At 41.6% G+C, this 7831-nt stretch overlaps 1 protein-coding gene across 2 annotated transcripts in view; it reads left to right on the forward strand.

Annotated features, from left to right (window-relative positions):
• Positions 1 to 2365, forward strand: part of si:ch211-212o1.2 (uncharacterized protein LOC492735 homolog) — a 74158-nt gene extending 71793 nt beyond the window's left edge. For both annotated transcript variants that reach the window (XM_039809629.1, XM_039809630.1), the window contains exon 6: positions 1 to 2365. This exon is cut by the window's left edge and continues 388 nt beyond it. The gene's annotated coding sequence lies outside the window, so the exon portion shown is untranslated.
• The last annotated feature ends 5466 nt before the right edge of the window (positions 2366 to 7831 follow it).

The following is a 7831-nucleotide window of genomic DNA, read 5'->3' on the forward strand; positions in this document are numbered from 1 at the left end:
ACACACACACACACACACACACACACAGATTTGACTCATGTCTCTGTGCTTCTTGCTTTTTTTTGCTAAAGAGCAAACATTCAAAGAAACCTTTTGGGGTTAAAAAACGTCTACCAAGCTTTGAGCGTGCGAGGTGAAAACATTAGCAGATCATAACCTAACTCTGCTGTAACAGCCAATCGGCTTGTAGTCCTGTTTAACCAATGACGTGTTGTGGTGTGTAGGTGTAGGAGGTTTCTGGAGGTTGGGCTCTCCAGGAGGGACACCGCGCTGCCTGTTGCAGGCAGCTTCTTACACCACACACACATACATACACACATGCACACACAAACCAGTATGAAAGTCAGATGTTCAGTCACTGTCTCTCCTGACTTCTTCTTGTCTGTTTTTTTCTAGCCCGTCCTAGAAACGTCACCGCCCTCTTTGAATTCTCATGACTGTTTCCTCACACACAAAGGTGAAAATTTGATAATTGTGTGCTTTGGATAACACATTCAGACCGGTATAACTCCCCTCTTTTGTGCCTGTGCTTGATTATCTCCACAGGCAAGACAAGACTTTTAGAGGACAAACGTGTAAAAAAAAAAAAGAAAAAAAGGTTTGATAAAATACATACTGTAGCTTCCATAATAACTTATAGCACTAATATAAATATGCCAGCAGTCAAGTTGCAGATGCAGACTTAACGCATGTGCAACTAAATCATGTCATCCAGTTTTGGTACGTTGTTAACAGCACTTTCTATTCACCCTACGTGTGCTTTGACAAACCGTTGGACTTTCTCTTGTTCAGACATTTCCCATAGATCTTATTGTACATAAACACGCTCGGAGTAGTCCCGCTATTTGTAGCTTTAGGAATACGAAGGCTGTGTACAAACGTTTCTAAATGAACGCACGGTATTTACTGCACACAAACTAATCCGTACAATCTCTTTGACTCCTCCGGAAGCAGTTATAAGGAGGTTTCATTAGAAGCTATGTTTTACTTGAATCCAGATGAGTTCCAAATTTTTGTCATAGTAAAGAAGCATTTAATCTCTTTGCACTTTCATGCAAATTAAAGAGGCAGCCAGATGTTTTCCTTTTTTCTCTTTTGTGAATTACAATTTAAGTGAGGGAGGTGTCCACTACAAAATGAAGGCAACCGTGCGTTTCTTGGCAGGCAGAGTAAGGACACAGTTGAACTTGTAACTTGTGGTTTAGAAGAGTGTGTCATCACAATGCAGAAACAGAGAAAGTTTGGATGACAGGTTGATGTTCTTATATAAACTCAAATCTCTTTCCTCCATTTTAACATTAAGTGGCACAGACCGAAGCAGAACCTTCTTGGCGTCAACGGTTTCTCCCTTGCTGTACTTGTGCAGCGCCTGCAGACAGAAATCTATCCAGCAGAAGTTCCCGTTTCTGGGAGGATGCTTTGGGCTGCCCCAAAGGCTATAAAATGAGTCCTACATGTGTAGTTAGCATTAGCTTATCGCCACCACACTGGACGGCTCCGGGCAGGAAAGCTTACCTTGTTCTTGCTCTCCATGTTCTGCTTCTTGATTCTGCATAACTAGAATATTTTATGCAGCTTTGATTCACTTCACAACAGCCGGACCACTCCTTAAGAACGTCTGAATTATTTAAATTCTTAGGAAAGCTGGATTCTTAGGAAAGAATTCTTTTTTTATTTAACAGAACAGCATTTTGTACCACAAATTCACATTTGCAGTCTTTCATAAACATATGCAGTCATTCCGACCATTCTAGATTCGTTGCTGCGTTCGCATCCCGAATCCTCTTGTTGAAAAGAAATCTTGGAAAAATTGGTGCCGCTGTCTGCCCCACTGTGCTGCATATTTGACCGCAACTGTAAATACTAAACAACAAGAAATGTGTCACAAACCTCTAAACCTAAATCAGAGAAATTCATTAGAGAAATGCATGGCAACGTGTTTACCGCATAGAAAAGAAAAATACTCTTCAGCAAATGCTGGTTACCAAGTTGCTTAGATAATGCAAAATAATGTCTCCAGTATCACTGATTTCTGTTTGTTTCATACAGTGACACACTTTAGTTGGCCGTTACTAACTCTGTACTTGAGAGTCTAGCTGCTTGACTTGTAGTTTAGGTTTAGGCTGGAAATCCCTTTGCTCACAGAAGGTCAATAATAACGGTCTGAAAATGTGTACTGCAAGCACTCATGTGTTTTCTCTGGCTTTATAATTTTCTATTTTCTTTTATTAAAGGATCAAGCCATGTATGGTTAAATTTTGGCGTTCCATTTTGCAGCTCAACGCGCGCTGCTCGCTGCTCGTCTTGCCTTAATGTTTTTATCTGCTCTTTGATTTAAATAAAAGATTTAAGAACTCCAAATGTTCACTTTGGTAAGATTATCTTTTATATGATGTTTTGAGGTTCTGCTAAGAATATGTGCAGACAAAATGGGGACATAGGAGTAAAGGATGTGCACTTTTCATTCATGTTTATGTGTTTATGTGTCAGGGTAAATGCAGTACCCAGCTCAAAAGTTTAATTCTAGAGAGATACAACACACTGTCACTTAAAGCCACTGCTGAACCACCAGCGCCCTCTAGTGTAAGGTTGGAGTTTCTACTGCGTTGTATTATCCCTTTCACTTACCGCAGGTCCTCAGTCAGACACACATACTGTAGGTGGATGGATGGATGCAGTGTGGAGTCCTCAGCACAGGACAGAAGGTCACCTCGTCCTGCTCTACATGCTTTGCCTCTGAGATCGGTTCAGTGAGCCTCCCCATCCAGAGCACCCAGAAAGCCGAGACCCTGTTGGGGTACAGATGCTGCAGCGGCCCCGCTGGATCCTGCTGAGAACGAAAGGCAGGGGCCACAGTGCCGGGGAGGAGGGCAGGGAAGGGAAGGTAATTAGAAGGGAGATTTAATATACATGTATATTTGCAAAAAGTTAGTCAATATTTTTATTTCCTGGTTTAAGAGTGGACCACTGAAAGCAGACAAATATAACCAGCATTACTACTGCGCGCTATTGGACTAAGTGTAGTCTTGCATTGCCAGACCTTCCTACACAGCGCTGCGGAGGAGGGTCTGGCTAGTCCACACAGCATTCTGGGATGGGTGAAAAACCTTCTCTGGTTTATTGGCATCCCTTTGAACCAATCACAATTGTCTTGGGCGGTGCTAAGCGCCGTATGGAGCATCGGTGCCGCTGCACTTGTTTTTGGTGGAAATTGTGTACGTTCAAAGGTTGTTTGATCCACCAGAGATTAAAATGCTAACACAAAGAAAGTGGAAGGTAACAGACATCCGGCGGAATTTCCAGCAGAACCTGAACAATCCCGGTAATTAAACGTCGTCGATATAGACTAGACTAAGTGTAAATGCAGTGTTGTCAGTTGTTGGTAGTTGTTTGATTTTAAGAGTTTCTATCACTGCAGCCTAAATAGTCTTAAGCTGGTTCAACATAAAAACTTCACCTGGTGCCTTAAAAGTGTGAGTTAACTGAACTTATGTTGAATAATTAGTTAAAAGTTGTCTTGTGAGTTTTGTTTAAAACAAATAGTAAAACCAACTGAGTTGAGTGAACTGAACTTTCAAATCAACAACGGTTCAGTCCCAATGACAAATGTTCCCTTCAGATTTGTTTTCATTTCCATTATCACAGTTTGAAGAGACCTTTCTGCATTCAACATGAATAATTTACAGCATGGCATGAAAATTTCTCTTTATGAGTTTTGTTAACATTAATATGCATTCCCACAGCCTGCCTATGGTCCCCCAGTGGCTCGAAATGGCGATAGGTGTAAACCGAGCCTTGGGTATCCTGCTCTGCCTTTGAGAAAATGAAAGCTCAGATGGGCCGATCTGGAATCTTCTCCTTATGAGGTCATAAGGAGCAAGGTTACCTCCCCTTTCACTGCTTTGCCCGCCCAGCGAATTTGGCCCACCTATGAGAGAGAGAGAGAGACATCATGGCTTTCAAACAAGCAAAGTGGCAGTTGGTCAAGGCCACACCCCTACTCTCCACCTTGCCCCCCCCTCTCTCCTCCTCAATAGCTACAGACACAGAAATGGCACATCCTAAGGAAAGCTCATTGTGGGACTGGCTCTAGTGGCTGTAATTCTGCACCCAGGCTGAATTTCGGAAAGAGACTTCAGATACAGTATTAGGGGACCACTAAGGTCTATATAAAAGCATCCAAAGAGCACCATGTCATGGGACCTTTAAAAAAAATCCTATGCCAGGATTAGTCTAAAGAAATCAGGCGAGGCTGTTGCTAAATTACAAGCAAGAGAGGGGTGGGACTAAATGTTTTAAAACACATTTGTGAGTAGTCTGGAAATAAAAACTAAAAAATGTAAGGTGAATAAACTTAAAATTAGAAATATGTACAATACCGTTAAGTTAATGAGAAAAGATGAGTTTTTGTTCTACTTCTACTAAATGCCTGTATGATGTTTACAGTGTACGTCATACAAAAATGACGTTTCAAATTACACAGTAGTAAACAAGGAAAGAAAATGATTTAAGAGACTTAGGATTGGAATGAGAAGAAAAAATGATACCAGAATGTAATTATTTACAGCTATGCTTGCGAGCTTACACACATTGGTGCTTTGGGTGAAATGTTCATGTCAGCATGCTAACATACTCACAATGACTATGTTAACGTGAGTTTTAGAAGGTATAATGTTTACCATGTTTACCATCTTACCATTTTAGTCACTAAACATTAGTGTGTTAGCATGCCATTAAGATATATCATGCTATTTGGACATATTGACCAAAGTAGTTCATCCTGAGGGGGGCATTTCATGACAATCCAGCAGCTTGGAAGTGTTGTACGGAGTTTTCTTTTCATCAGTAGCTCATCAGGTGATAACCTGCACTCCAGAGGTGATGCTCTGTAACTGAGTAGGGCAATGTAAGGATCTGAATTACTATCAGCAGTCTTCTATAGGAGTTGCTTGAGAACTCCTTTCTCAGCTTTTCCATTGGACTGTGCATACAGTGGGCTGGATGTTACATGCTTGAAGTCATAAACTTTTGCGATGTCTTGCCACTCTTTGCTGTTGAAGCATGGTCCATTGTCAATCATCGCTGTATGCGGAATGCCATTTCTGGCGAAGATTGATTTTGCTTGTGTTATAACACAGCTGGAAGATGTGCTTGAGAGCAATGCCATTTCAGGATAATTTGAGTAATAGTCAATGACTACCAATTAGTCCTTCTCTTTAAGGTGGAATAAGTCCATTCCCACTTTATGCCACGGTGCTGTTGGCACATCAGTTACAGTCATGGGCTCTTTAGCTTGTTTGTTTCTGTATTTCTGGCAAGTCTCACATCTGCTTATCAGTTTGTCAGTCGTTATTTAATCCAGGCCAGAACACTGTCTCTCTTGCCCTTCTTTTACATTTTTCAACACCTAAGTGTCCTTCATAAATTCTCTGCCGTATGTCTTGTCTCACCTCTCTTAGAATGACTATCCTGTTTTGTTTTAACAACAGTCCATCCAATACACTAAGCTCACCTCTTAGGTGGTAGAACTGTGGACAGGATCCTGCAGACCATCCATTCTGCATGTTCTCCATGATGTGTTGTAGTTCAGGATCTCTAGCTGTTTCTTCAATGATCTGCCTGGTCTTTGCGTCCGATACAGGAAGTGTAGCAGACACCATGTTGACGTGTGCTTGAATATCATCTTCAGTTGTGCTTGCACTGTTCTTTGTGGGTGCTCTTGCATCCACTAGAATCTGGTGTTTGCCAGGTGTGTAGATAAGTTCGAAATCATACCTCTGCATCTTCATCATCATGCGCTGTATTCTCGGTGACATTTCATTTAGGTTCTTTTTCATGATGGCAACTAGTGGACGATGGTCAGTCTCTACAGTGAAGGTAGAAAGGCCATATATGTAGCTGTGGAACTTTTCTAGGCCAAACACTAATCCTAGACATTCTTTTTCTATTTGTGCATATCAACATTCAGTCTCTGTCATATACAGTGCCTTGCGAAAGTATTCGGCCCCCTTGAACTTTTCGACCTTTTGCCACATTTCAGGCCTCAAACATAAAGATATAAAACTGTAATTTTTTGTGAAGAATCAACAACAAAGTGGGACACAATCATGAAGTGGAACGAAATTTATTGGATATTTCTAACCTTTTAAACAAATAAAAACTGAAATATTGGCGTGCAAAATTATTCAGCCCCCTTAAGTTAATACTTTGTAGTGCCACCTTTTGCTGCGATTACAGCTGTAAATTCGGCAGGGTATGTCTCTATCAGTTTTGCACATCGAGACTGACATTTTTGCCCATTCCTCCTTGCAAAACAGCTCGAGCTCAGTGAGGTTGGATGGAGAGCGTTTGTGAACAGCAGTTTTCAGTTCTTTCCACAGATTCTCGATTGGATTCAGGTCTGGACTTTGACTTGGCCATTCTAACACCTGGATATGTTTATTTGTGAACCATTCCATTGTAGATTTTGCTTTATGTTTTGGATCATTGTCTTGTTGGAAGACAAATCTCCGTCCCAGTCTCAGGTCTTTTGCAGACTCCATCAGGTTTTCTTCCAGAATGGTCCTGTATTTGGCTCCATCCATCTTCCCATCAATTTTAACCATCTTCCCTGTCCCTGCTGAAGAAAAACAGACCCAAACCATGATGCTGCCACCACCATGTTTGACAGTGGGGATGGTGTGTTCAGGGTGATGAGCTGTGTTGCTTTACCGCCAAACATAACGTTTTGCCTTGTTGCCAAAAAGTTCGATTTTGGTTTCATCTGACCACAGCACCTTCTTCCACATGTTTGGTGTGTCTCCCAGGTGGCTTTTGGCAAACTTTAAACGACACTTTTTATGGATATCTTTAAGAAATGGCTTTCTTCTTGCCACTCTTCCATAAAGGCCAGATTTGTGCAGTATACGACTGATTGTTGTCCTATGGACAGAGTCTCCCACCTCAGCTGTAGATCTCTGCAGTTCATCCAGAGTGATCATGGGCCTCTTGGCTGCATCTCTGATCAGTCTTCTCATTGTATGAGCTGAAAGTTTAGAGGGACGGCCGGGTGCTCGTAGCTTTGTAGTGGTCTGATACTCCCTCCCATTTCAATCTTATCGCTTGCACAGTGCTCCTTGGGATGTTTAAAGCTTGGGAAATCTTTTTGTATCCAAATCCGGCTTTAAACTTCTCCACAACAGTATCTCGGACCTGCCTGGTGTGTTCCTTGTTCTTCATGATGCTCTCTGCGCTTTAAACGGACCTCTGAGACTATCACAGAACAGATGCATTTATACGGAGACTTGATAACACACAGCTGGATTCTATTTATCATCATTAGTCATTTAGGTCAACATTGGATCATTCAGAGATCCTCACTGAACTTCTGGAGAGAGTTTGCTGCACTGAAAGTAAAGGGGCTGAATAATTTTGCACGCCCACTTTTTCAGTTTTTTATTTGTTAAAAAAGTTTGAAATAGCCAATGAATTTCGTTCCACTTCATTATTGGGACCCACTTGTTGTTGATTCTTCACAAAAAATTACAGTTTTATATCTTTATGTTTGAGGCCTGAAATGTGGCAAAAGGTCGAAACGTTCAAGGGGGCCGAATACTTTTGCAAGGCACTGTATCTGGATGTGTATGCTACTGGTTTCCAATGCTCACCTTCAGCCTGTAGAAGGACTCCACCAATTCCATCCTTTGATGCATCTGTTGACACTTTAATTATTTTTGTTGGGTCGAAGAATGCCAGCACAGGTGCAGCGGTCAATGCACTTTTAAGCTTTGCCACTCACGTTCATGGTTGCATGTCCACTTGAAGTCTTTATCTTTGTGCAGGACCTCACGAA

This window comes from Perca fluviatilis, chromosome 8 (genome assembly GCF_010015445.1).
Source record: "Perca fluviatilis chromosome 8, GENO_Pfluv_1.0, whole genome shotgun sequence".
In the NCBI taxonomy this organism is placed as follows: Eukaryota; Metazoa; Chordata; class Actinopteri; order Perciformes; family Percidae; genus Perca; species Perca fluviatilis.